Source organism: Triticum aestivum, chromosome 5A, assembly GCF_018294505.1.
Source record: "Triticum aestivum cultivar Chinese Spring chromosome 5A, IWGSC CS RefSeq v2.1, whole genome shotgun sequence".
In the NCBI taxonomy this organism is placed as follows: Eukaryota; Viridiplantae; Streptophyta; class Magnoliopsida; order Poales; family Poaceae; genus Triticum; species Triticum aestivum.
In genome coordinates this window covers 90,594,501-90,606,501 of record NC_057806.1, presented here as the reverse complement: position 1 = coordinate 90,606,501, position 12,001 = coordinate 90,594,501, and the positions used below count along the sequence as shown (strand labels likewise).

The 12,001-nt window shown below is 41.4% G+C and overlaps 1 long non-coding RNA gene across 2 annotated transcripts; it reads right to left on the bottom strand.

Moving 5' to 3' along the window:
* Positions 1 to 5,227: 5,227 nt before the first annotated feature.
* On the bottom strand, positions 5,228 to 8,832 carry LOC123102449 (uncharacterized). Of its 2 annotated transcripts, XR_006448959.1 has the most exons (3): positions 6,924 to 8,832; positions 6,618 to 6,851; positions 5,228 to 5,778 (listed from the first exon to the last, which is right to left on the bottom strand). It is a non-coding gene; the product is annotated as an uncharacterized lncRNA (long non-coding RNA). The 2 variants fall into 2 exon arrangements; XR_006448958.1 differs by having other exon boundaries at positions 6,618 to 8,832.
* Between the last annotated feature and the right edge of the window lie 3,169 nt (positions 8,833 to 12,001).

The following is a 12,001-nucleotide window of genomic DNA, read 5'->3' as shown; positions in this document are numbered from 1 at the left end:
CGCAAGCCATGACGACCAAGGGCGCCAGGCGGGTGCCAGCCCGCGCAGTGTCCTCCTTTCCTCTTTGGCGCAAAGGGGGCAAGCGCAGCCGCGGAGTACCGAGGCATCAGGCAAAGGTTGCCATTTCGGTGCAACGAGACCAAGACCAGGAGGACTACGAGACGGAGGTCACCGTGGAGCCCAAGACGGCGTCATCACCAGAGCTTTGTGCAGGCGAAGACTACTTTTGTTAGGGTAGCTAGTACTAGCTGCCCCCCTTCAAATTAGCCGGCCATTGTTGGCTCCCTTCCAGCTCAATATTTGGGAAGAGGACCAGGGCCTCTATAAATAGGACCACCCACCCACAGAGCAAAGGGGGCTGAGGGGTTGGAAGGAAAGAGAGAGGTTTCTATCAGAAAGAGAGAGAGAGAGAAAGGCGACTGAGCTTCTCCCAGCAGTTCATCGCCCCAGCCAAGAACAGACCCTCGTGAGGCTGTTCTTCCTTGTATTGTTCATCATCATCAGCCCAAGAGGTAATCCACCACACCACACACTGAATAGGGTATTACACCACAACGGTGGCCCGAACGAGTATAAACCCTGTGTCTCTTGTGTTGTTCCTTCCATAGTTTAGATCTTAGCAAGGCGGAGGGGTGCAGGTAGGTAGGAGGCGAAATCTTCGCGCGCACCCCAGTGTTCGAACCTCAAGGGTCTGCCAGAACCCGAAATCCGACAGCATGATATGAGTAGTCAACTATATACACAATTGAAATTGAAATCAACAGAGCTATTGATAAGAGCAAACCTGTTAGAGAAACATACGTGAACATACCTGCTGTGCCATTGGAGTTTCGATTGGATCCTTCAATTTAAAAATAAGTTTGTATGAGTAAATACAGTGATACAAGAGCAAAGCAGTATGCATGATAGCAATCATAGTTAAAAAAGGTGCGCCTATGCGAGCGCTTAAGCGCGCCTAGGCTCTAGGCGTTGGCAAAACGCATTGCGCATAACTATGCTTAATCTGTGCATAACTGCGCATAAGCATGCGCTTTGGTCAGTAAAGCGCAAGGCGGTGGCAAAATGCACAATTAACGCCTAGCGCTTTTTTGAACTATGATAGCAATGGAATCTTAAATTAGAATAGTTGTTCTTTAGGTTTAGGCACTTGTTCTACATGAACAGAGTACAGTAAGACGCAAGAATATAATACTTAAAAAATAGAAAATGAGCTCATAGACCTTACCACATTCTTGGTTCTCGACCAGTATAGAACAAGGCGTTCCCAGTCATCGTTCAGTAAATGTGTCTCAGGAGAACATAAGGGAATTTGATGAGTTTCTTTGTCGGTGAAGTACGTTTTCTTCAAGTAACTCTGATACTGCCACCAAGCATTCTTGAAGATAGCAGAGGTATTAGCACAGGTTACCTCATCCCGAGTTTCCAAATCGGTCCTTCTCTATAAGTATCAGTGCTGACAATTCATCATATTTCTTACTGACGGATAAAGTGACACAGTTTAAAATAGCATTAACACAATATAGTATTGTTCAGGTCAAGACATGGCAGGAAATGACATTGTGAAGGAGTTGGCAGCTTCACGACACAACTAGATTACAGATCAAGAACTCATAAGTATCAATGGTTAGTGTGCTGTCAATTTATCCCATTTCAGATTGGCAAAATAAGATCACTTGCTCTGTATAGTTTAATTTACATGGTATGAAGAAGGAACTTGGTTGTACAATTGAAAACTTAAATTGAGAAGGAAAAACTTTTGTTTATGAAGTACATAATAAACTTTAAACATGCAATTTGATGCAAACACCAAAAATAAACAGTTGTTGTAGTCATGCCTAACCAAATATACACAACAAAGTTTGAAGGCTTGAGAAGGACAAACTTACATTATTGGTGAAGGCAGGCTCTATAAAGCCCTTGTCCATGCTGATGGTGGGGGGGGGGCAATTCAAGAAGTTTACCACAGAATCTTCTTCATAACCATTGCCTTTATTCTATATTTTGTTAAGAGCAAATATAGATGTGACAATATAAGAAAAAAATGAAGAATATTTAAGATAAGATGAAGAGTGATGCTACATAACGAAGTAGCTATAAATGTAAGTACAGCGATACAGGCAAAAGGTACAACCAAAAGCAATGCAGAGCTAAACTTCTTCAGTACCATCAGTGTTATCCAACCTTATGGTAAGAGTAAATATAGATATTATGTGTAGAAAATGGAGGGCAAAGGAAAATAAGCTGCAGAGCGATGATACATGAACAACTACCTGTCAATATAAGTACACTGATAAAGGACAGCAGGTACTTATAAGAACAATGCAAAGCTAAAAAAATCGTTGGCATTGGATATATTCTACACTAATGTAACCATTCATAAGCTGCAGACCAGATAATTTGAAGCGAACAATTGATAAGCAAGCTATCATGCATACTGCTGTCACATAATGAACCAGGTATGTATGCAAGTACAGTGATACAGGACAACAGGTACTAATAAGAGCAAAGCAGCGAGCAGCATATTTACGATATCCTATCGTTCTTTTCAAACCGGAATTCCTTTTCGAGCAAATTTCCTGCAAAAAAGATCCGTAAGGCACATGCAGAAAAGTAGAAGTTCAAATTGTCATGCGATATCATAGACAGTACCTCATCCTTGGAACGAGACCAGTGCATAACAAGGGTTTTCCATTCAATGTCTTCTAAATTTAGCACATGAGACTTCACCAGAAATTCGTTTATAGACTTGCCATGAAAGTGTGATTTTCTCAGGTAACACCGATATACTGCTGCAATGCTTCCTTGAAAAGCGCAAGCAAGCTTTGCTCGTCATGACTATCCAGATTGACCCTCGCCTACTTACAACAATTTAATGTAAACCATTGATGTGTTCAATCAGCAGAAAACAGGAAAATAATCACCATGAATAATAGCACTTACACAAGTGGGGCAGGAAGATGTGAAAATGGTGTTTGTCTTCACTATAATCTTCCCATGATGGGAATATATGCACGTAGTCCCTAACAACATTGAAAGCATTGTCTTTTAAACTGGGAATAACTGGAATGGGGTTCCAATCTGCACGATTTGGCCGTCTCTGCAGTTGGGATTAGGTCTTCGGCTAGTGGACTTGCTGTACTTTTTGCTGGAGTAGGATTTTTCTGTGGTACGGCTGGTGCTATGGCAACTGAAATCGGCATATCTTTTGCTGGAGTGGAGGTCATGTGTGGTGGGGCTAGTGGTGTGGCCAGTGAAGTATGGGTACAGTCTGCTGGAGTCGGTCCTACGTTTTGTGTCACTGGTTGTACAACCAATATAAGTGGGGTGATGTCTGATTTCTCCGGCACAACCATGTTTTTTAAGGACTTTGCTGGTGCTCCTTCAGGTTCGGCAATCACACTCTTCCTTTTTGATGTCTGATGCACAAGAACAACATTTTAGTGGAAAAACATGGTATGATGACAGATGGAATATGTATTGATAATGGATGGGCATGGCATCTCGACATATATGATGAGTAAACTAAGAAGATGGCGGTGCAACAAAGTAGAAGAAATGCAAGACAACATATGCAAGATACGCACAATCAATAAAACCTTGTCAAATTAGAACAGACACCTTGATGGGTGAACAGGACAGGCCATCTGTCTTTGACTCCTCGAGGTTAGAATAGTCATTAGGATCATATTCTGAACAAGAATCAACAGGTGGGGAGCGTATGAGTTTCATTGCATCCAGAATGGCACTCAATGCCTTGGTGCCAATTTTGTAAGTCATTGCAGTGTTTAGCTTCAAGAGTGGACTGCTGCTAGTGCGACACAAAGCAGTTATACACAGATCATAGTGTACATATAATGAGAAAACCGTAAGCATCAGAGTAAAATCAGCAAAGTGGAACTTGCTGGAATATATGTGCTAGTATTGCCGGTACGGCTAGAAAGGCTTCGGATACCAGCTCTCTTCAACTGAAGGTGTGGTACTGTTAATATCAGTGTAACTCTCAAAGGCGACATAGCTCCCCGCATTTCCTTGCTATTCTTATATGATTCAAGTGGGCAGGCCACTACAAATCCTATTCCCATGTTTACAAAATCCTACTAATCAAAAGGCCTGAAGAGTTCAAAGTGTCCATCACAACCGACCGTATAGACCTCTACACTACAAATGTCTCTGCTCATCTTCACTACAAGGAACATACTGTACTACTATCATACTCCCTTCATTCCAAAATATATGTCTTCGTAGAGATTTCCACTATGGATCACATACAGATGTATCCAGATACATTCTAGAGTGTAGATTCACTCATTTTACTCCATATGTAGTCCATGGTGGAATCTATACAAAGACTTGTATTTAGGAACGGAGAGAGTACTTATTAAAAAAGAATGAAAGAGGAACATGCTAAAGAAGAGCAAGCAGATTTTGGATAATAAAATGTTCGTTGTGCAGTGCCCACACATGATGAATCAGAGCGCACTAAGAAAGTAACTTCCTGTTGTCTCTCTATATGTGGTGCACGTGCTTTTTCGAAAGTAAAGTAGGAACATTAGCCGACCAATTAAATGTTACTAGTCGTCAACCCGTGCATTCGCACGGCTAGTCAATAAGTTGTATGTATTTATTTTGTTGCATGAAAACATAGCATGAATGGGAAAAAGTGAAACACCCATCCATCCAGTGCAAGTCCCAAGCACATATAACATGTCTCGTTTTTTTATTAGTTGTATTCTAAGTGACATAAAAGGATTGAAAAAATTATTTTAACACTTTCGACTTTCTTTTATTTCATTATCCTTGCTTCTATGTATATCGGATATGTGCCCGATGGACCATTTTTTAATAATTGTTTTCAGTGATGAACTCATTACATAATATAGAAATTTGAAGCAAGAGAACATACATGGCCGAAAGGAGTGATTGATTAGTTGAATTTAAGTTACAAAAAAGGATCCAAAGAATTTATTCTAACAGTTTTGATTTTATTTTATTTTCATTAACCTTGCTTGTACATATATTGGACGTGCCCCAACAAAACATTCCATAACGTAGAATTTTGCAGCAAGAAAATATAAGAGCCCCAAAAAGGGAAGATTTATTGATAATCAGTGTTTTGAGGCTCGTATAAACTGCTTGTAGAAATATATATCAGGATGATATAAATCCCTATATACTCTGGTCGATCAATGACATTGTTTCCTATTGACGACATATGAACATGGAATTATTGTAGAAAGATCAGCTACTTTATTAAAAAGACAGAATGCCAAATACTTGTCAGGCTAGTAGTTATATGAAGTAAATTGTTATTTCACATATATATCCTAGACCTATGAAATATATCATTGCTCTAGTTAGTACACAATTTATTTAGTGCTATTCCTGTAGTCATGTGGGGATCCTTTCATCCCCTAAGGATCTGTGGGCCATCAGCCATGTATCCTCGCCATGAATGGGCTGCAGCAGCAACACCCGTGAGACATGAATATCTCCAATTTTGCCACAAGCATGAACAGAAAAAGAGAAAATAGAGATCAACTCTAAATAGAAAAAGGAAATTGTAGATCGATCGGTAGATAAAAACATTGGCCTAAATGTTGCCATCGTAACCTGGTCTCTGCGCATCAATGGATGGTAGCCCACACGTTGATGTGTTTGTATCGAGACAGAATAAAGACCAAATGCTCATTAGAGTTAATTTTAAGTTAGCTTCAAGCTGATGCTGCTTCCTAGCCCCCATGGTAGCCCACATCAATGTTTGGCTCGTGAATTGAGTGCCTACACAGAGAAAGATTTCTCTAGACTTAGTGATACACAATTTATGCAATTAATTTAAAATGTAAAATCGAACACGTGCATCTACAATATGACAGTACTCACCAGTTTTTTCATATGTGTATTGACTAATTGGATCTCAGAACGTCCTAGTTTATTATTTAACATGCCTTACTCTAAAAATTATAATTATATTTTCATCACAAAAAATACTATCTTTCTCCTTTATTAACGGTGTGATTCAAAATCTTGTGTGCTTGCCAAGTCCACGATCTAGAACTCTGTGATATTAATATATCATGATATTGCATGGAAACCCTGAATGGCTCCGTTGAGATCGGTTCAAAATAAGAAAATGTGCGTTCTTGAAGTTTCAGAAAAATTGTACATGTTGATTTGTACTGTCTACCTTTAAATGTTATTATAAAATCCTTTTTTTGTATGTCACACGGAAAGACCAATGCGTACATCACTTTTATTTACTGTTTGCTATTTCAGATCCAGAGATAAGTATTATTTTTGTATAATCTAATGCTACATATACATAATTGACATTTACATGTATGGAAATTTAAGGATTTTTTTGAATTTTAAAGGAGAGATTTGATTTGTTTTGAAAAAAAAAACTGAAGCTCAGGAGCAAAATATTTGCACTCGATAGCAAACAACCACACCAATTATCTTGGAAAGAAACTAAGAAAAATATCTGATGGACAATGTTACCATCTTTAAGAAAATAGCAGTGGTAAAATGCATAGATGAGGCACGCATGTACATAGTTACTTTCATCCATAAAAAGCTACAGAGATCAAAATATAAATCTATTAAGAAAGAGCGAGAACCTGTGGTGATTGTCAACAAAATAATAGACATGGATGATATCATCGCTGGACAAAACGATGCGACAGTTGCCATTGTTTCTCCTGCAATAGGACATCAATCCTAGCAGCAGTCATTGGAAAAACATGGCCTGTCTCCGGCCGCCATGTGTGCTTGCCGCCGGCTTGTACGTCCCAATAAACAGGGTTTAACTTCAGCAACGCAGTGGTGCCATCTCAGTATCTAGCCCAAAAAACCTGGAGAAGATCATCGCAGTTGGTTGCAATAGTAGAGAGAGAGAGAGAGCGTGAGAGTGAGAGAGAACTGACTTAGCGGATGTTGTCATTAAGAGGCAAACATGACAGGCTTTGCATGAAAGCAATCTGGTTCGAGGCACAAAGCCATTGACGCAGCTAGTCACATAGCGGATGCGACGATAATGAGTAGGTGAACTGTTCGTGGATAAGACGGCACCACCATCTCGTCGACAACATGGCAGCATGGTGTGCACTGATCGATCCATGTGACGGCACCACCAATCTCATCGACAACGGCAGCAATAAGAAACGGTGGTGGCGTGACATGCACTGCTAGATCGATGCAGCGGCACCACCGTATAGTCGACAACGGCTGCTGCGTGTCATGTGCACGCTGCTTTACCCTTTACTATATCACGAACAGTAGTATATGCCGACTACAGAAAAGTAGTATATATCGACCAAAAATTATGTATATACTGACTAAAATAAAGTAGTATACTGGTTCACAAAAAAAGGTATTATATATTGCCTTACAAAAAATGATGTATATACTGCCGTGCACAAAGAGCAGTGTACATACTACTTGGTTGTAGATGTATATAGACAAAATATAGTACAATAGTATATACTTGAAATTAGTACCTTATATACTCCCTTTGATGGTAGCATATACCACAAGGAAGATAAAAAAGGCATCAGCTATTCTAACCAGTTCAAAAATGCGGTATAGAGTCCATGACAAAAATGTTGTATATACTCCATTATCACTAAGTTAGTATATACAATATCACAAAAATATTGTTCTGGTATATACCGATCATTGACACCATACTCCATCCCAAGCTCCCCAAGTTCATGGCAAAAACAGTAAAACAACCATATATTTTCAAGAGTTGTCAATATAAGCTCACATTTTAGAATCCTTTTCATATACTATATGTTTGGTTTAGCACACCCAGTTTAGTAGTACAGCATATAGAAAATCACAAATGTATTTAGAACTGAAAGTAAATAGAAGAAGCATGACTGTATTGTCAGACTTGCACTAAGAACATTCCAAACAGACCTCTGACTTCACTAAATACACTTATTGGTTTAATTTTTCAAATTTGAGTCTTCATATTATTTATAAAAAGTAAATTAATAAAGCAGAGAGAGTTTGAAGATTGTCACTTAAAACCTAAGATACTCTTACGGATAACGTAACTACTAACTCAGTTCTGAAAAAAGCTTGGAGTCACTCTTATTTGTGTGCTTGCGATGAATGTCCAAGGTGTGAATAGATGCGCCATCAGCCCATTGCAACCATCATATATATCAGTTGTCCAGTGCATACTATATATGTGATAAGGACCATTTTCTGTTGTAATAAAAATTGATGGAAGATCATAGAAATAGCAATGACCTTTAGAGATATATTATGCAATGCACTTGGCACAAATCTGGCTTACAAAATTGCAGAAATAGCAGTAACAGATAGATACTTCCCTGCTGAGTTGGCTCGGCAATCTCGTTCTCTGTACACATTACCTCAAACATGGACGGATCAAAGATTGGAGCTGGGCAGGGAAAAGATTGGAGCATAGGTTAGTGTTGCAGGGCGCTGGATCTTTCAGCGGGTGGCCAAGCTAGGATCTGGCAACGACGGCTACCGGCACGACCGATTCGCGGTGAGGACGGACGGCGGAGAGCAGGCGATGGAGGAGGATGTGGATCCAGTTGGGGCGGCCTCGTTCCACGTGCCGGCGGCGTCCCTGTGTCGCAGTGTAGGCGAGGCAGAGAGAGGTGAGAGAGGAGGGAAGGACGGGAAAAAGGCAAAGCAGGAGGGCGGCGCGGTGGCTGCTGCTCGATGGTCAGCTCGCCGGCATGCGAGGCATGCTCCGGCGTCGCACCGAACGCGGAGGAATTGAGGTGGCGGCGGGGTTCGCAAGCGCTAGCAGCGCGGCTGCTCGGGGCGGAAGGAAAGACGCTATGGATATTTTCCTTTTGATTTTATATGGATGGAAGGATACGGCTGCAGTATATGAGCAGGTAGAGTTTTTTTTGTCGTGGATGAAAGAGATATAGATTGGTTTAGGGTTTTTTTATTTAAAGATTTGCTTTAGTTAGGGGAGGGAATTATCGATGGATTAGTAATAGTATAATATAATGGTGTTTTAGATGGATTCATTTTTTCAACAGATGCAAAAAAATCATGGGCTTTGAAGCGTTCTTTTTTTTTTGCAACGGAGCAAAATTTAATTAAATCTGCACCATAATAATCTGGTCCCATCGGATTAACGGCTCATAATTTCTGATTAACATGATAATTCTTTGGGAGTCTGTAATTAGTAGAGGTATAGATAGATAGATATACATAGATAGATAGATAGATAGATAGATAGATAGATAGATAGATAGATAGATCTGCTTTAGTAATATCAGCATTATATCAGATTCGTACTTGAGCAATAAGTTTGGAATTATGAGTGGCATGTTGTTTAGCTTGATGGATTCAGGAGCAGTGCTAAGCAGGTACGATGGTGGTACTTAATATAAAGGCATGTCTGCATGCAAGTCGTGTGACTTTTGTCATTTGGGCCAGTCGACCATTTCAGGCAGTTGGATGAAGATCCTACGTCTCCTAACCCTTCTTCTTCCTCGTCTCTGATTCTTCCCATACAAAACACCGCATGGGCCGCCGGCCGGACCACTGGCCCCCACCGCCTGTGTTCCTCCGCCACCCCACCCCACCCCCCACCCCATCCACGTCGAGTTTTCTTCGTTCGGCGAGGCCCCACCACCGCCCCCCACAACCAACGTCCCCACCCGATCCCCTTCGTTCGCATCGGCGAACTCCAACGAGCTCTGGAAAATTGACTGACCCAATTTTGAAATTTAGTCTACTGTGATTTAACTAGTGTGGAATATAAAAGGGGAAACCATAAGTATTGGGAGTATAGTGTTGAGCGTGCCATGGCGGATCTGAAGGTGCAAACCGGACAAAGGCAACTTCACAACCAATGTTTGCTTTCAATTAGCAAGTATTTGATGGACAAGAAATCAGAGTAAAGCAATGGCGATCTATTTTCTTGCTGCGATAAATAAGTTGAGAAGATATGAAAGAGTACCACCTCTGGTGCGGCGCCGTGTATGCATCTGCTGAGAATTTGACGGTGCTGCGGTAGCGATGGCTATTAGCGGCGTGGAAGCAGATCTAGGAGGGTAGACGGTGGCGGCGCAGCACGGTGGACGAGACGGTCATAGGAGCGGCGCCGGCAAGGTGGACGACGGTGGGGATGAAGCGAGAGGACGGGATGCAAGGACCCCGGTCCAAAGTCGTGGATGAGAGAGGTAAATCTCTTGTAATGGATGGCGGCGTCGGGGTATCAGCTCCGACATGGTGGAGGAGGGTGGCGGTGGACGTGGTCGCGGACGGAGGAGGCTGGGGTGGAGAGGGTGTTTTGGCGCCCACGGAGTACGAATGGGGAAATGTAGGTGGAGAGGAAGGGGGAACCATGTCTTCACGGCGCTCTTGTCTCAAATGCGAGGAAATTTACAAACTTAGCCCCTGTTTCAAATTTCCTACATCACAGTAATATTAGTCGGTTGGGGATATGACGGTAATCTCGCATACACCGAATATTTGCTGACGAGAGTTTGTTTTTGGCGCCCACCGTGTATGAATCGGGGAGGGAGTCGATTTTGGCCGAGGACACACTGTGTTTTGGTGCCCACCGTGTATGAATCCGGGTGAGAGGCGGTTATGTCACATTTGAGTGAAATTACAAACCTACCCCTATCGAAACCTATATAAATCGAGCAGATAGGCTTTGCGTGGCAGGGATAGGCAGTAATAATTTCCATCTCGCAGATTTTGGTTTCGGGCAGTTACTGCGACTTTCCCCGCTTCGTTCAAATTTTGCAGAGTGCACGTTTACTGTGCCAACTCAATTTGAATCCCGTTTGTATTCTATTTTTTTCGGGCGGGATCCATTTTCGATTGGAATAAAATTACATATACATCATTTTTATATATACTTTCAAAAGCACAACAAAGAATTCTGCTCCTTTATATGTATAATATGATTTACAAATACAATGATCTCAAAATCATAAAGTTGAACTCAAAAAATTAAACCAAATTATGTTATACTAAAATGTATGGATCAGTAATATCTACATGTTAACTAACATAGATGCGCATGAATTCATATGAGTATGCATGTTTGATAGATCAATTTTGGTTCGAGTATGGATTACATGTATCATCATCTCGAATTCAAAATATTTGAATCCCTTTTATGTTCACTCCTTTCATGCCCATCTCTCTCTCGCATGCATGCTCCTTCATGTAGCTATCACTCTCTTTTCTCCAGCTCACCCGCACGCTCACTTCATGTTTCTCCTCTCCTCGCAAATATGGTCTCTCGACGTCTCCCTTGAGAAGTGTCACACTCTCCCTATCATTATACATTACATGGTTTTCACTATCTCTCACGTCTCTACCATTCTCTCGTATCACTAGGTACCTAAGCTTTCTTTTTCACCGCCACACACACAGTCTCCACTCATCTTTCACTTTGTCTTTCTCTCTATGGGATTCTCTTACACACCCTATATGTCTCTAGATATGAATGATACCACCAAAATTACTCTCTCTCTCCTGTAGACAAAAAATTTGTTGCGGTCTCCTTTTTGTCTCCATCCCAGACTGACATTATTCATTTGTTTACCGATCAGACAAAATCCCCTTGTCTCTCTCACACACACAACTCCTGCTTCCACTCCCCTTCCCGACTACCGTCTCTCTCTCACACACTCAAAACTCTCGCTTTCGCACCCCCGACTCGTATTTCTTTCACAAACATTTATCGACTAGCCTCTAGATAGGTTTATACACCCGCACACTCGTGCTTCCACTATCGCACACATGTCTCTCTCCCGCTCCTTGTATCTATGTAGATTTTTCTTCCCTTCTTAAGACACACCCTCCCGATCGTGCACACACACTATCGCCTCATTTTAAGCTGATACCTCTCGCACACACACTCTTTGTGTCTTTGTCACACATGAACTCCGTCCTCCTCCTCTCTCCCTCTCTCTCTCTCTCTCACACACATGGGCTTTTTGCAACAACTAGCAAGATGCCCATGCGTTGCATGGAA